Genomic DNA, 17,916 nt, shown 5'->3' on the forward strand with positions numbered 1-17,916 from the left:
CTGTCAACACGTAAGTTTTATATTTTTGTGTAAACACTACTTTACATAATGAAGCTAAAATGAAATTTTATGTTGGTGTAATTAGGTACTAAAGTGTCCTAACGAAAAGTCGGGTACGAGTTTTTATAAACAAAACTTGTTATTTTTAACTCGTACTACATTATACATTACCATAAAAATGTAACGAAACCTTTTAAGATTTTACTATTGAATAAATTAATTTGTAATCGAGGAGGTCCTGAGTATTACCTATAATATGTGACAACATTTACGACTATAAAGTATGAAGTATGTATGTTAACGCTAGTTAAGTTTTAATAGTAAATTAAATACTTGAATTGATTAATTTTAGAGTACCTGCTGGCAACACTAGGAGTACTTTATTGTTTCATTGATCCAGTACATCTTCCAACCAACAAAACAATTCATTGATACCGAGACTGCATAGGTTAGTTAACACTTATGGAACGGCTGCAGACATTCTGTCCAATTCTTTATTATCTTACAAGTCCACAATATCAAGTTTATTTGTAGCTGCTCGTTAAACTATTATTGACAATTCAATTCCATAAATTTAAAAAATACTTGTTTATTTTTATTATCTTATACTTGTTTTTTTATTTTTTACTATTATATCAAATTGCATTGTAGTATTGGCAAATACGAATTTCATAGATACATATTTTTATTTCTTTTTTTTTCGCGATAATATATGCTTGCTTGGTTATTAATTTAACTTAAATTTCTCTTTCTTGCTTACTGTAACACTTTATTTACTTTGTTTACTTTACAGAATTTATTTCATAAGCTTATATCTTTGCATTTTTTGTTTTTATGCTTACTGTTTTTCTTGCATACTTTTGTTTTTATAGTTTTTTTTTTACTTTGCAAAACTTTTTATTATTTCCTTTCTATATTTCACATATTTTTTCTGTATATTTTGTGTTTATTATTAAGTATGTTAGCATGTATTTTATTTTTTGTAAATGCCCTTTGGGCGTTAATGAACAAAATGAATAAATAAAAAAAGATAGTAATAATGTGTATGTTTATAATTGTTATTTGTCAATGTCATTTCGAATATTTAATAAACACGTTTAGTATAATATCATGTTTTATTATTGACTTAATTTATTTTTTTATTTTAAATCTTGAAATGGGGCGCACATAAACATATTCCAGGGGCGATATTCCCTTCTCAAAAATAGTTTCCTCTCTGTGTAACAAATTTAGATCTAAATAACTCCCTAGGAAATCCAGCCTTTCTACAAACATTTAGACATACTCGTAACATTTTATTTTTTTAAATAAACAACAATCTGACAAAGGCCATAATAATAAATAAAAAACAAATGTGTTTTGTATTCATAAATAATTTTACTCAAAATAATACAACATACGTACATATTCTGTCCACATTATTATCTTGCCACTAGATTCTAGTGGTACGTGAGTTTGCCTACCATGCATAGACTTTTTTTCGATTTTTAGTGAAAAATGCATTTCACATTTCACACAACATTAATAAAACAGTGCTATACGTGCTAATATTAATAAAAATCGAGTATATGCTATTATTGATATTTGGTAATAATAATTATTATAAAAATAATCATGGTTTATTAACAAAAAAATACATCTAACATTCGCACCATACCTATATGGATGGGCAGAGAAATACCAGTGTTTTATTTATTTAGTTGTTTATTGTTTACTTTTTTTTTTTGCACCGTAACACCCAATTGTCAAACTCAAGCTTTGAGACCCAATAACAGTGGTGAATTGTAGCACAGTAAACCCAGGCTTGAGTAAAATCGCATTTAATTTTTGTATTCTTACCGAGAATCGAACCCAGAATATTCCGCGTATGAGTCATGTATCCTAACGGAGTCCCCACGGAGGCCGCTTCAATGTATATTCTTCTTTAGGTTAGGTTTAGGTTAGGTTAGGTTTAGGTTAGGTTTCTAGAATGCCATTCGTGAAAGCGCTTTGCAGCTGCAAGATGTTCCTATCTTTTATCTGTTATTAAATTATATTATAATTGGAAACGAGGAACTAGATTCCCAACCATCTATGCGCTATGTAGTTGCAAGAGGTGTTGGGATATTTATTGTACAGCGCCCTTGAGGTGATTTTCACAAAAATTGCACTATATAAATTATCCACAATAATAATAACAACAAAATAATTTTGACTGGACTGTAGGTATTTTTCAAGGCAACATCAGATAATGATTGGCAATTTGTCGGCAATCTTTTTGCGTTAAATTTTACTGCCTTCAATCTGTCAAGAACAGTTTGCTGTATTTCGAAGTCCGGTTATTTCCAGGAAATGTTAACTCTTTGGTTCCAAACTTTGGCCACGATGTGTTTTATTACCTTTGTCACAGAATCCCCATGAATGGCCAATATTAGCACCCCCATAAAACGACCCTTTTATTTTACGACGCCAAAATTTAAGCCTTTCGTAAAATGCACTTGTTGAGTTATCCGCAATCATTTTACGGTTATGGTTTTCGCTTACAATTTGTGCAATATCCTTTTCGTACACAACTCTTTAAAAAATACAATGGCAATATAATCGAGGGTACGTAAGTATTTTTTTTATACCTGTCTGCTAACCGCCTAAGGGATGTTTCTTTATGCAAGTATGCTGAATGCTATCTCTTTAAGTCAAATATGTATAAAAAATTACAAGATTTTAAATAATACATTTTATTCCTCAGAACTAATTAACCTACTTGCTTACCGTGTCTCTTCCAGACCAACGAGACTGTCTGATATTTTATATATTCCTAACATTAAAACACATTAAAACTCATCATCGGAAACATTCTACCATCTATATGTGAAACATTTAACAAGCATTTTAATAGTCTAGATATATTTAACAATCCACATATATAATAGGTACAGAAGAGAACTAACAAGCTAGATTCAGAATAACAGAGAACAGACATTTTGTATTTTTTTGCTCTTTGTTTCTCGTCATCAAATCAAATGCAATTTTCCACTCCTACTTTCCTTCATTCATCCTCCACCACTCCTCAACAATTTGTTTCTTTTTCTTCTTAGTATCTTCTTGTTTTATCCCTATTTTTTTTAGTTTAATTTATCTGAATACCATTGTTTCAATTACTTATGCTTTTATCTTTTATATTTTATCGTTTATATTGTTTAAACTTTAAACCATCGCATTATTTTATTACTATTAAGTAAATTCATGTTATTGGATGACAGGCACTACTATTTTTATGCATACATTTTTTTAGTCTCTATTTTTAATCATTTAACCTGTACATCTGTTTGTATTCTAAATAAATTTGATAAAGTAAAATTTTTAAAAACTATGTACGATAGATGCACAAAATGCAAGCCACCGTCAAGCTTGTGATAAGTAAAATAAACGTGTTTTAAGTTAGGTACGACATTTAATACAAACATAAACCATATTAAAAATTTACTAAATTCGATGATCAAATTATTAATTTTTTTAAAAATGTACTATCAGCGAAACGATGTTAATGTTTATATTATCTCATAATTTATACAATCTATGAATATTTAGATAGACTCAAAATGTTGTAGTTTCACTTACATTAAAATTTCAAGTCAAATTAAAATCAATATTCATAGACTCACTTTGTAAGGCGTCCTGTTATGAAAATGGCGCTTTATAAGTAATTCACAGTAATATAAATAATAACATAAGGGGGAGTGAGGTTACTGATTGCATAATGAATCAACAATATTTTGAGTTTGTCCAAATTTTTATAGACAAGGAATGGATTCAACTCCCTGGGGAGCTGTCAATATTAACATATTACAACAGAGTTAAGAACATCAACAGATGAAAGAATTGAAGATGAAAGAATTGAAGGAATATAGATGTCCAAATATGGGCAGAATGGTGAATGTTACACAGTGTGTAAAGTGGCCACTTAAACCAGCCAATGACAGGTCATAAGCTCTGTAGATGCATAGACTTCTATATTACCTTCTCTTAAATGTTCATGTAAGCACCCAAACTTTTACTCCAAGGTCCCGATTACAATGATGGAAAGTCAACAGAGTTATTTTTGACTGTCTATAAAGAAAAACTGAAAATTGTGTACGAAAATGAGTATATTCGCATGAACATTTAAAGTATTTTCGTCAGTTTTATTTAATTGAATATGCTTAGAAGAAAAAAATGTCTGCATATTCTGCTTTTCATACAAAAAATTCATTTTACCTTGTCGAACAAATTGAAGATAAACGATACCTTGCCATTGTAATCGGGGCCCAGAGGCAGACAATAAAATAAACTACGGTAAAAAAGATTGCCCATGACGAAAAAAGGACCCCACAGATAATTTTAATTCGTCTTTTCTAAAAATAATTAAATATTTTATTTCAAACATGTAATCCTCAAGATTCTTGCAATCGTGAAATAACATTGCTTAAAATTTAATAAGCTTTTATTTTCATTTATTTTTTTTCCAGGCGGCATTATTTGCACAAAGGTTTACGACGCGTCCGCTGCACTTAACTTTATTGCGCCAAACTGCAATCCTTGTATTTTTTCTTCCGCCCTTCCCCCAGAAGGGTTGAAATGCATAACTTCGTGTCGGCATTTTCTAAAGAAACAATAGCATAATATTTAATAACACACGGGTTGCGTAACTTTAGCAACTATGCCATTTTACGACTTAAAAAAAATAATTTGGGGCTGCATGGTTTTCACAATGCACCGTTGACCTTGACGTAGTCTCGTGCGTTGACAAACACGAGAAGATCAATGTTAAAGTAAACAAAATAATGTCTAAGAACCAAAAGGGTTACTTTGATGAATTCAATGAAATATTTCGTTATTGGGTTGTTCAGACCTTTTAACATAACATTTATTTTTCTGTAAGTGTTTTTGAGTATTTTTTCCAGTAGCTCCTGAAGTAAGTTTAGTGGTTATTTAACTTTTCCAGACGCGTTTCATCAACAAAATGTCTCCTGAAATATTATTCTGTTGAAGCAAAAAAACGTGGGATATTCGGCATTATAGAATCTAGTTAGACTCTAAAAGTAAAATTAATAATATACATGATTAAAACAACAAACTATCACGCCGTTTCCCCGTAAGGGTAGGCAGACAGGTCCATCACTCTATATTTACATACAGATCATGAAAGCGCGCCGATTATTCCGACTCTTGACATGTCTATCTTCAAGTATTCGTTGGATTTAGTCATGCCATATCTTTCTCGGTCTTCCTCTATTTTTGCATCCATCAACATTCGCACTGTAAATATTTTTAGCCGTTCTTTCGGTGTCCATTCGCTCTACATGTCAAAACTTTATTTTGTCGATAATGCTTATCTCAGCCCTACATAATGTACGAATCTCTACATTTGTGCATCTATCGTACATAGTTTTACCACATATCGCCTGAGAGATCGCATTTCGACAGCATTTAGCGTACTTTTATCCCTGTTTTTCCGAGACCATACTTCGCTCCCATATAATCAGGGTCGGAACCAGGACTCCATTGTGAACCGATAAAAAATCACTTATTATTATACGTATTTATTTATGATTTGAAGGAATCTTAACAGCACAAAAAAGGTGTGCCTATAATGAAAACATTTATTTATTTTATTTTGTATTTATTTATGATATTAACATATTTCAACAGAGATGAAGAACATTTAAGAGAAGGTAATATAGAAGTCTAGGCATCTACAGGGCTTATGACCTTATCAATGGCTGGTTTGAGTGGCCACTTTACACACTGTGTAATATTCACCATTCTCCCTATATTTGAACATCTATATTCCTTCAATTCTTTCATCTGTTGATGTTTGTAAAGTTAAAGAGCTGAAACCTTTATTTATGCGGGTGAGATTCATCTAATCGAATTATTTCACCTACATACTAGGCAACCTTCTATATTACCTTCTCTTAAATGTTCTTCATCTCTGTTGTAATATGTTAATATAAACAGCTCCCCAGGGAGTTGAATCCAGTCCTTGTCTACAAAAATTTGGACAAACTCAAAATATTGTTAATACTAGTATTGATTTCTTTGATAACAAGTTGTCTTCTTTCATAAGATCACAGAATCAAATTTGATTATAAACACTGAATTATTGAATTGAATTGAAAACTTAAATTCTTTTTCAGGCGTTGCCTAGTATGTAGATGTTACACAGTGTGTTAAGTGGCCATTTAAACCAGCCATTGACAGGTCATAAGCCCTGTAGATGCCTAGACTTCTATATTACTTCTATGTAATATGTTAATGTAAACAGCTCCCCAGGGAGTCGAATCCAGTCCTTGTCTACAAAAATTTGAACAAACTCAAAATATTGCTATTTATGAAACAGAAAAATTGTTTAAACAATATATAAACCTGACACAGCAGCACAGCACCAATGAGGAAGTTCAGTGGTTGTTTTTTTTATTAATATTTGTTAATAGACTATAAAACCAAGCCAATAAAAAAATATATATTTGAGACGCAACAAGTTCTCTACGATGATTTCAACTGATTGTCGAATTGGCTTTCCGTAAACCGAAAATCTATCACAACACAGTAACATTGGTTGATACGGTAGATCTAGTGACGTCGTTCAAAGCAGTTCGTTTTTATTAAAGTATTTTTTTTCATAATTTTTTTAAGAAACTGTCGTACGATTTTTTTATTTTTTATTTATTAAATCATACAAAATGTTTTTTTGTACTCCCAGGAGTCACAACAAACTCATTTTGGGACAGAAAAATATTTACACATAGGTATGTTAACAACAATAATATAGCAACAAATAGTAATAAAGTAACAAGTAATAAGATTTAATGTTAAATTTTGTGTAAATGCCTAAACTTCATATTCCCCTCTCAAAAATGTTTTCCCTCTGTTGCAACAAATTTATACTTTAATAACTCCCTGGGAAGTTCAGCCAGTCTACAAATATTTGGACATACTCAAAGCAATGTTCCTTTATGTGTCTATACTTACCTATTTACCGGATTGAATTAATATGTGTAGGATAGGTGCTTTGTTTATATTATCTCAGTTCCTACCTGGTATTTTAAATAATATCAGCAGTTCGGGGTGGAGCGGACCGGAACGTTTTGTCCGCGTTCCCCTTTCCGCCAAAATAAAACAAGTGAGTACCTACATTAAAAAATAGCGGCAATCAAAATAATCTACTCGTTTCTTCGGGGAGGGGAGGAGGGACGAAAAGACGAAACCAAAGGAACGCGGGGGGAAGGGCGTTTCCCTTCCCCGCAGTTACCCCCTCCCGCGCCAGGAGGGACTTGAATCCTGTCAGAAAACCGCCCGCACGCAACTTTACAGCGACATTAACGATGCACTAAAGCAAAGGCAGAGAATTCGGGGATACAACCCTTAAAAAGTACTCATTTCAATTCTGACAATAATTTACCTGAAGATCAGCTCAAGAGCGCTTCACATTTTAGTTTTGTGTGTTCTTACCGGGAGTCGAACCCGGAACCTTCCGTGTGTGAGTCAAGTGTCTTGACCACTACTCTTGAATCATATAATTTCACGGCTGTTCAGATGCACAACGGGTTATTATGGCGTGTGTCGTTCGTATCATTTACAGATATTTAAGATCGCATTAAAGCGTCTATCATCGGGGTTTATGTTATTTGTAAATCAGAAACCAGAACCAGTAAACCAGAAGAAACAAGTCCGATCGGGAGAACTAGAACCGTTACCACCCCTCCACTAGCCAAATAATTACTCTCTAACAAGCTAATGAACTAACATACCCCATCGCCGTCAGAATTGGGAAAATTTGATTGACGGTAAGAGACAAATTGACTGTTTATACTTAAGCTAGGGTTTCCTAGGACAGCGGTGCCCGTATCTTTACGGCCGTAGTGAACGGTGATGCGGCGGACAGCCGTCGTAGAGGTGGCTAGAGAGTGTTTTTATTTTTTAACGGTGTTATCAACACCGTTTTCTAGGAAACAACTCTCTAATTACCGTTACGACGGCTGTCCACCGCATCACCGTTCACTACGGCCGTTAAGATACGGGCACCGCTGTCCTAGGAAACCCTAGCTTTAGGTTGCTCTGACGGCGATCGGGTCATTTAAAGCGGTAAATGTTAATTCAATAAATTTCAATACGCGAATCTTTTGAAAACAAAGTTTTTTTTAAAAAAAAAAATTACTAATTAATTATTAATTAATTAATTTTTAGAAGCGCCACCGATTTCAACACACGGCACAATAACAGAGAAAAACTAATTCTGCCATAAATTATTTACCAGTATTTTTTTGGAATTGGAGTTTAATTTTATTCGTTATATTTCAGATTTAACATGGACGGGACGAGGGCAAATTCTAGTACTTACTTTACTGTATACGGGGTTTGAGCTGTCAGTAGGGTCGCAGTGAGTCACATCTCTTAAATTCATCCTTTCCTTGATTTTTGTAAAAGTTTATAAGTAAATTTGTGAGTTTCAACTAAAAAAAATCCTGTTGTCTAATTAAAAAAAACATTCAAATTATGAAATAAAGAGGAAAATAAATAATGAGCCCCTGAATGTAAATGTACTGTTTATTCAGCTTATTACCTCTCAGGCTTTGTAACTGATAACTGAAGAAATGTTATGGACTGTATAGAAATTGTACTCACTTTTCTTTTATGAAGAACTTCACTTTTACTATTACACAGATTCCGGTATCGTGTAGAGGTTGATGAAATGTATGTTTTAGACTGTTTATGGAACACTAGTTTCACTTTGTCAGAAGTATGCAGATGCAGGTAAACAATAAGGACTCATTAAAGTATCACTTTACACAATGTGACTTGCTCGCTGGACGGTAGGACAACATTTAAATTAGGAAGAATGTAACTAGGATCGGGATATAAACACTCTTATATGAGTTGCAAGTTCAAGGACCAAAACTATTTTCAAGATAAGAGTTAACCACAAGATTTTCCTTAGTGGGAAGGATAACTTAGTAGAAAAACTCAGTGAAGTTTTTTTTTTTGTAAATGACCAGCGTTTTTTTTATTTTTTTTATATTAAATGTAAACCAAATATTTGAGTTTGCTGTTTACCATATTGATGTACCATGTATTTATTTATTTTTAATTTTATTATGTTTCTGATCCTGTATAATTTACTAGTATGTCTGTGTTAGCTAATTATTCGTCCCAACTTCCAACTCAACATAGGACTTTGGCTCTATGGAGTCGGGGCTTATGTCAAAAAATGTGTAACAAACTGTTTGTGAGTAAATAAATAAAAAAATATATAAGTATTAAAAATGTAAATTTAGTAGGAACTTAACATGTACTAACGTGATCATTTAAAAACATACAAAAAATAATTATTTAAAAAAGCACGAAATATTTGGTTTTATTGAGTTACATCCACTTTGAGTGACTGTACACGCATTCACGAAACTAGGAACGCCAAAAAAGCCGTAAAAAAGTTGATGCGTTTCTCTGGTGCGCGCTGCAGTGCCACTATGCAGGTACCTACTACCTACCTACTCTGGCTCTATGTATGTGTTGTGGCGACTGTACACTGTTAGTGCGTGCGTGTGTGTGTGTGTGCGTGTAGGCGGAGTGGTGTGTAGACGCCTGTATCAATAAAACCAGAGGTTCCTCAACATTTATCTACGAAAAACTATGATCAAAATTGCACGATCGCACATTGTGTTCTTCTTATATATTTTACAATAGAAAATAATGAGCTCATTCAATCAATCAAAATTGTGAGGGTTACCTTCGTATACCACCGGAGATGTAGGTAGAAAAGGTAGAAAAGTATGAGAAGGAACGAGAGCAAATATGGTTTTGATTGCGTTAGAATAAGGTGGATATATAAAGAACGGACGAACTTATGAAACGGAATTGTGACAGACTGAGCCTGCTGGATAATTTTCAGCGATAATTTGGAAATTTGCTTATATAACTCACTGAAATATTTGTTGAAATGGAAGTTTTACACAATAATATTTTACTGCCACGTAATGATACCTTGGCTTCGTAGTGTAGTAGTCAGCGCATTTGACTACCATGGAAAAGATCTCCGGTTTGATTACCGACATGGTTGACATGACATATTTATTTAAAAAAGTGTTTTAGACTACAATACTTCATAGTCCCTGGACCAGCACCTGAAACGTAAGACTGATCATCTTTCCTTCGTGTAACAAAAATTATCAAGATACGCTGCGATTTATGTACCAATTCAGTGCCCTATGCACCATTAGGTGTGAAAAAGAGATAACGATGATGTACTTACACCAATTATACACCAAGCAAGGCTTGCGTTTAACAAAAAATCGAAGATTTTCGAGTCAAATAATATAAACTTAAAATTCCGCAAGCAACTTGCCAAGACATATGTGAATGGAGCATGTTGCTGCACGATTGTGAGACATGGTGCCTTACTGAAAGAGATAAAAAAAGACTCGAGGTCTTTGAGATGTGGTGTTACAGAAAAATATTAGAAATTTCTTGGAGAGACTACATCATTTATGACAAGGTTATCAGTAGAATCGTAGAAGGGAGACACCTAACCAAAACTATCTCAGAGAGGCGAGCCCAATAGATCGGCCACATTATACGCCATGAGGGTCTCCTGCATGACATAAAAGAGACAATAGCCAATGAGGCAAATTACAGAGGGCACCCCCGACGGGAGTATTTGGAGCAAGTATGCGAGGATTTAAATTGCACCTCATATACCGAGTTGAAGAGGGCTACAGAGAAAAGAGACCAATAGAGGAGGAGATTAAGGACTTTGCTGCAAACCCATCCCCAGGATTAAAACTGCGAAGAAGACTGACACCTAAAGCGTAAGACTTCTCACTTAACCATTATGTTACATATGATTGAGATACGCAAGATTTTCTGTATCAATGCAGAGGCCTATGTATGATCGTGTGCGAATGGGGGTATATTTATTTATTTAGGAAATAAACAACAGTTGTTATACGAGTATAAGAATATAAAAAATAGTACATACATCCAATTAAAGTTTTTCACAAATATAATGAGAGACCATGTTACACAGTAAAGAGAAGAAATGATAAATAAATATAACATTACATGCAAATGATAAGAAAATTTGAACTTTTATTTGGAAACCAGTCGAGTATTTAAAGCAAAAATGTTTTTGTTGATTTTTTCGGGATTTTTGAGAAGCACTGTAACGCTGCAATACTAACCACTCACACACCCGCATCCCTTGGCGAGTGTTCCGTTTCGTATCCCAGGATTGCAAGACGTCGAGTGGCGCGGGTGTGTGCGTGCGCGCGCCGGTGTGCGGCGTGTGCGTGCACGCGCCGGACTGCACGCGTGTGGGTGCGCCGTCCGCCATTGCTATGCTAATGCAGCGGAGATTGGGCAGGTCGTTGCCCCTCCGGCCCGGACATTTCAAAGTCATCGCCAGGACTGCATCGGGAAAGTGCACTATTCTATTCGGTCCAGGAATTCCACCAAACCTCGGTCGAGAACAACCACTGCAGTAGATTTTGAAGAAAACAAAAATACCAAGAGTAATTATCGTTATCATAATTTCTCTATCCGGACCCAGTGTTGGCACTGCAATGGTATTACACTTGCAGCGTATGTTAGTCATTTTGGCGACACGGGAAAATAAGAAAAAATAAAATCATAAGCTAAACTAAAAAACATACAAAACCCTCTCCATTCTAAAATCGATTCATGTAATAAAATCACAGAATTAAGAAAAGTCCAGAAGGAGCGTAGAATCATATTTGAATAAATTGGACTGTGTCCAATAATTCCCCCACTTAGACACACTTTCGCCGCGCGCATACGTTAAGTCGCCAGGTAATGTTGCTTGATGGGAAAAAAAATAATCATAACACAAATGTAAGGTAAAAAAATGCAATCTGTTAATTTCTCTAAAATTTTATTGCGCACGCGAAAACATTGATCAACAAGAGTCATTTAATAAGAGTAATTGAATTTATGAACTTTGAACCTAAAATATAAAACAAATTTTATTTTACATAAAACGGATATTTTTATATCATGATAAATAATATTTGATGTTTTGAAGAAAATATCATTCAAATGTCCCTCTCGGCGTTGTTTAATCCGAGGTCTAATTTCCATTATGCACAATAAGTTTTTCTGGGTTATTATGCCGTGTGTCGTTCGTACTCTCTACCGACGTTTCGGATCGCGTTACAGCGTCCATCATCAGGGTTGATGTTATTTGTGTATGAATATGTGTTACGTTAGGTACTTAGAATTTTTACCGTGTCGTAGTCGTTTTTGTGTGATGTTATGTATTTGGGACTTGTACCGTGTCGTAGTCGTTTAGATTAATGTGTACCATTATGTACTTAGGATCTATACCTTATCACAAATCTGTGTTACATTGTAATCTTTATGCGATTTCTTTATGACTGGGTACCAGGATGTTTTTAATCGCATCCCATCATCTCTGTTTATGTTGTCGGGATGTTTGTAAATCTCAATTGCTTCTTTTACTAGTCGTGTTTGGTGGTTCTTTGGCCTCACTAAGATTGAATTCCCGCAAAAACAGTGATTCCATTGGCCGCGCCCCTAATACGTCACGATTCATGTTTATTTGTTCGTGGCCGTTAAAATTTGTGCACAACAATATCTTGACGTCACAACAACCAAGGTCAAACACGTCGCGTTTTTCTACGAACGTATTTTTACGGTGTTTTTCAAGTTTTAATTATTAGTCTACAATTACATCAGTTGCTTATTTATGAATAATTTTTAGGGATTCTAGTTTAAAAAGTTCAGTTACATTTTATTGTTTAGTTAGTTTAAAAAGTTATTTAGTTGCTGTTAGATACGGTAGGTCATATTCTAACGTTAATATTTTATTTTGCTGTCTTTGTAGTCTGTTTATATCATTTTGATTTCCTGTTCCCCATAGTAGTTGCATATAAAATATTTTAGTTTTTACATAGGCTTCGTACATTGGAATTTTTCCCCTTTTTTGGAACAAAATTTTTGATTAAAAAAAAAAAGACGCGATAATTTTGCCACTTTGGTAATTAAATTGTTGTCCATTTCAATTGTCTGTCTATTGTTAGTCCTAAGTATTTAACATGTTCAATTTCAGTTAGTCGTTCATTATTTATGTAAGCATCTACTTTATGTGTGAAAAAAATTCTCCACAATATCCATATTGATTATGAAAACACAAATAATTATTCTAAATACATTTAATATATTTTAAGGTATTCGTAGTATGTGATATTTCCTTACTATGAATAATAGTAATTTAATAAAGTATAATTTATACGGAAAAGTATCACTCTGTTTACAAGCTTTTCATCTGTACCCATTTCATAGTTTTCCATGAAGACATCGATAACTTTAACTTTAACTTTAGGAAATAGAGTAGGTACTTGTTTCTTTACAATGATATTAATGTCTCTGACTTCTAATATCAGATTTGTGTGAGTATTTATTATTATTTTTTGTGATTATACAATGTGCAATGCGTAGCTAATAGATTTATGCTATGCCGGCCCTGTCCATTCAACCTTGGACTCGCGGCTATGCACAGTGTGCAGCGGCGGAGTGGAGGGGAGGGGTGGCCACGGCGGCGGATAGCGCGGGGTGGGAGAGAGGGAGGGGGGAGCGCGGACCTTACCCTAACTCCGCTGCAGCCGACACCGCGACTGGCATAATAATACTAAACAAACAACAAACCTAGACACAATCACTACTAATCGAATGCCGAGTCGTGGAACATCAGTTCAGTTTGGATGCAACGCATAGCACATAGAAAAGAACGCAGTGCATAGAGCACAACACACAGTAGAGACTCGACGCACTCCTTGATTATGCAGACGTATGTTATCCAGATGCTGACTCTGAATTTCTTGATAAGTTGAAACCATTGCGGAATGTTTCTCTTTAATCTTAACAAATTCGACCACACAACCGAATATCGCACGCAACTACGCTGGCTCAGTATCAGGCATAGAAAAAACATTCACATTCCATTTTCTTCACAATATTTTTAATAATCCCACTTCACCTGTTTATCTGAGAGAGCTCTTGCAACCTCTATCAGAGCATGAGCTTTGTTGTAGTAACGAGAGAACCCTTTCAACACTAATGATAGAATGATAATAATGATTTTTTTTCATCTATTGATATATTTAACATGCCCCTTATTTATTTAAAAATAAATTATGACTCATTCTTTCTGGCTGCGATACGCTCCCACTTGCTATTTAATGATGCTTACGCTTACACACACCTAAACACTTACTTACACACAAGTACACCTCTACACTTACTTTCATACAAATACACACAAACACACCCTTTTTATATGTGTGATTTTTATTGCGAAACTTCACTGGTCCGTCTTTAACCCGTATCTTTTTTATGTTATTTTATCATTGTTGACTGTTTGTTTCTGTAAAATAAATAAATACCTATTAACCGCTCTAATTTTTTTGCTTTCTCTTTCACAGTAGTAACTGCTCGAGTATGGAATAATCTTCCTACTAATGTCAGAGACGCCTCTTCTTTATCAACATGCAAATCACGAATGAAACGTCATTTCCTGAATATTTTACTTTTTCCTTTCTCCTCCCTCAATCCTTTCCTCCTCTGTTCCATAGTATAGTGCAGATATTTAGTCAATTTTCTATTTCTTAAAAAATATATATGTTTATCAATATTTTGTTTTATAATGAAAATATTATAATAAACCGACAATATGTTCATATACCACTGATTTTCTCAAATTGAACGGTTTGGGTAGGTAGGAAGAAATTTCCTTAAGGCAATAAGCCCCCTCTTATGCATATGTATGTAAACTGAATGCGTATATAAAAATGTTCAAATAAATACACTTGGCACACCCTGTTTCTTAGCCAAAATGTCAACACTTTCATCAAATAACGTATTTTGGGCACGAAATTCGTGTGTTATGTCAAAAAAAAAACTTGTTTATAAGTTCCTTGATTTTGAGGGATTCCATGAAAAAATATAAAACTCGGAGACATTTTAATTTCAGAATGTAATATACATATATATATATTTTTTCTTTTTTTAAATGAGAATGTTTTATTTATTATTATTATTATTTTTTATTTTTTTGCACCACAACAGGCCAGGAGACCCAATTACAGTGGTGAATTACATCACAGAACACCCAGGCTTGAGAAAAATCACATTTTAATTTTTTGTGTTCTCACCGGGAATCGAACCCGGAACCATCCGTGCGTGAGTCAAGCGTCTTGATCACTACACCACGGAGGCCGCCATATTCTAGTCTATGTTTTAGATATGACATTATCGCTCCCCAATATCTTACGTGGAAAACGAGGTATGTAGGTACAGTTTTGGTTTACCTAGCTATGTATATAGATTAATTATTTAAACTTAAAATCAAAATATTTAGGTAAATTACTTGAAAACTGTGAAAACTGCATTATTTTTTACTAAAATTTGAACTTTTCGCTTATATTTATTTATTTGACAAATTATAGTCTGCATTTCTTTACGGGCTATTTATTAACTATTATCTATTAACCCATTAAGTAATACAGACTGAAAATATAATTTAGAATTTAATGAAGGAGATAGCTGCTAAACTGCCGACATGTACGGAAAAATAGATCCATATTATCCGCAAATTCCGTATTTAGCAAGCGAATTGCCCTATTAATGGGTGAATTCCGACTTGCATTTGTACGGCTTCTGGGTGTGTAAAACAGTGTATGAGATCTGGATCTAGTATAATTATTGGAAACATACAAACTGATCTCTTTAAGTATATTTGGATTATACGAGTATATACTTCCAGAAATCATCTTATTGAAATGTTTCCCAAGAAAAAAATTACGATTTATAAAGTCCGCTTAATGTGGCTTATGATGAATGGATAAATATTTAACTTTTCTAACAATCGAATATCAGGACAGGGGGACAATGCAATAGACAGGACAATATTGTCTTGTCCCAGCTCCTTGAACAGCCACGTCCGGGCACGACAGGAGGCTGGGACAATACGAAAATTCAGCCGCAGTTCACACGTGAGCGCTGTGAAGATAAATACACAACGACGTCTGTCACGAACAAGTTGCAAAAAATATTGTTTCTTTTGTACCAAGATGAACTGGATTTGTTAAACGACGAACTAAATAATAAAAAGGCATTATTTTCAGCGGCATTTTTGGCAAAAAAAAACGCGGGAGCGACACGCACGCGCCGAGCAAATCGGTATTGTCCTAAGGTCATGTCCGTGATCGTTCACACGAGGACAGTGCGGACGAGCGATGTGGTGAGAGTTATCACTTTTCAGCGGAGATAGCCCGTCTATCTCTGTGACAACGTCTCGGAACAATGTCCTGTACTATAAATTGCTTTTTACACGTGGACAATAGTACAAAACAATATTGTATTGTCTACGAGTAATCGCTACTTTAATGATCTATCTTGTTTTGCTTTTACAAACTCTTGAATAATTTGTTGGACTATTGAGCATTAAAAGAAATCATTATCTGCATACAAAATAGAAGGATCTGGAATTATACATTTTTATTCCTAATTTCGTGCATACATAAGAATAAAATTAAATATTCATTTGATATGATATTTACGCTTATTTGATTGTATTTATAGCTGGATTGGGCTGGCTGTAACATTGTTATTAGAGATAGATTTTTTTTTTTTTTTTTACTCATTGTTGTTAACCTAAATTTTTATTTTAATTTAAGCCTACTAAGGTTTTTATTTTCGTAAAATAAAAACAAGTGTGATTTCGTATTAACGGAAACATTTCTATTTTACTTTCCGAATTCTATCTGTTTACGGGGTTTCAATGTAATGAACTGAAATCATTGCAGTAGAAACTACCGCCTAACACGACCTGCGTTGAGCGGTGATATTTCGTAACATGGATTGGGTTAGTCTCAACTTCTTACTTCTTACATCCAGACTGTTCGTGGTACTCGGTACTATTGTACGTTAGACAAGTGTCTGAATGCCTATTATTATGAATGGGGCTTTGTAGTACAACTCGGCATCGAGAGTCAATGAAAGATTGATCAGTCACGTGTTATCCAATACAATTATCTTGCACAGATCTAAATCTACCTGTTCAATAGTGTTCAATGTACCGCAAACATACATATACATCCATGAGTAAAATAATCAATAAAAATAAAATTGTTTTGTTGCGGTTCAACTTCAAAAAATTGCTTGGTTTATATTTAAAACGTCAATATCCCTGTAGTGTAATCACATAAACCAGCCAATGACAGGTCATGAATCCTATAAATACAAAGACTTACACCCTCCCTTTTGAAATGGTTGGTCATCTCAAAGTATTTTTTTTTTAATCGGGTTGTGGTCCCGTGGCTAGTGTTGCGGACGATCAGAGGTCCGAGGTCGAACCCCACTCTACCCCAACTAGATTTCCATTTTCTATTAGTGAGTTATTTACAACTCGGTGAAAATGGTCAAAAAAATTGAAATATTTGGGTAAATTACAAGAACGCTAATTTTTCTTTATTTCATTTTTTTAAAAATTAATTTGAAAAAAAAATGATAAAATATTTTTTTTTTTTTTTAAATCTCTAGAGAAGCACCTCAGCTCTATTGCATAGAAAAAAACCGATCCATTTTTTGAGTTTGGTTTAAGTTTGGTTTTTAATTTAACAACACACGTGTAATGGACGGTTTTGGTTTGCACTACCAATTCTCAACGCAAGTACCTACGGTCCGTTGTATTGCTGTAATATATAGCTCAGTTCGTGGTAAATAATGATAGAATGTTTTTTCTTTGATGGGCGACTCAATTAGGTTATTACTCTAAGTTGGCCATTGACTTTTCTAGTACATACGCATGCAAATTTGCATTTGAAAGGTTAACTTGGTTGTGTTCCCGTGACTAGTGTCTCGGAC

The sequence above is a fragment of the Micrasema longulum genome, unplaced genomic scaffold (assembly GCF_059751315.1).
Source record: "Micrasema longulum isolate JH-2025_06_02 unplaced genomic scaffold, ASM5975131v1 h1tg000097l, whole genome shotgun sequence".
Lineage (NCBI taxonomy): Eukaryota > Metazoa > Arthropoda > Insecta > Trichoptera > Brachycentridae > Micrasema > Micrasema longulum.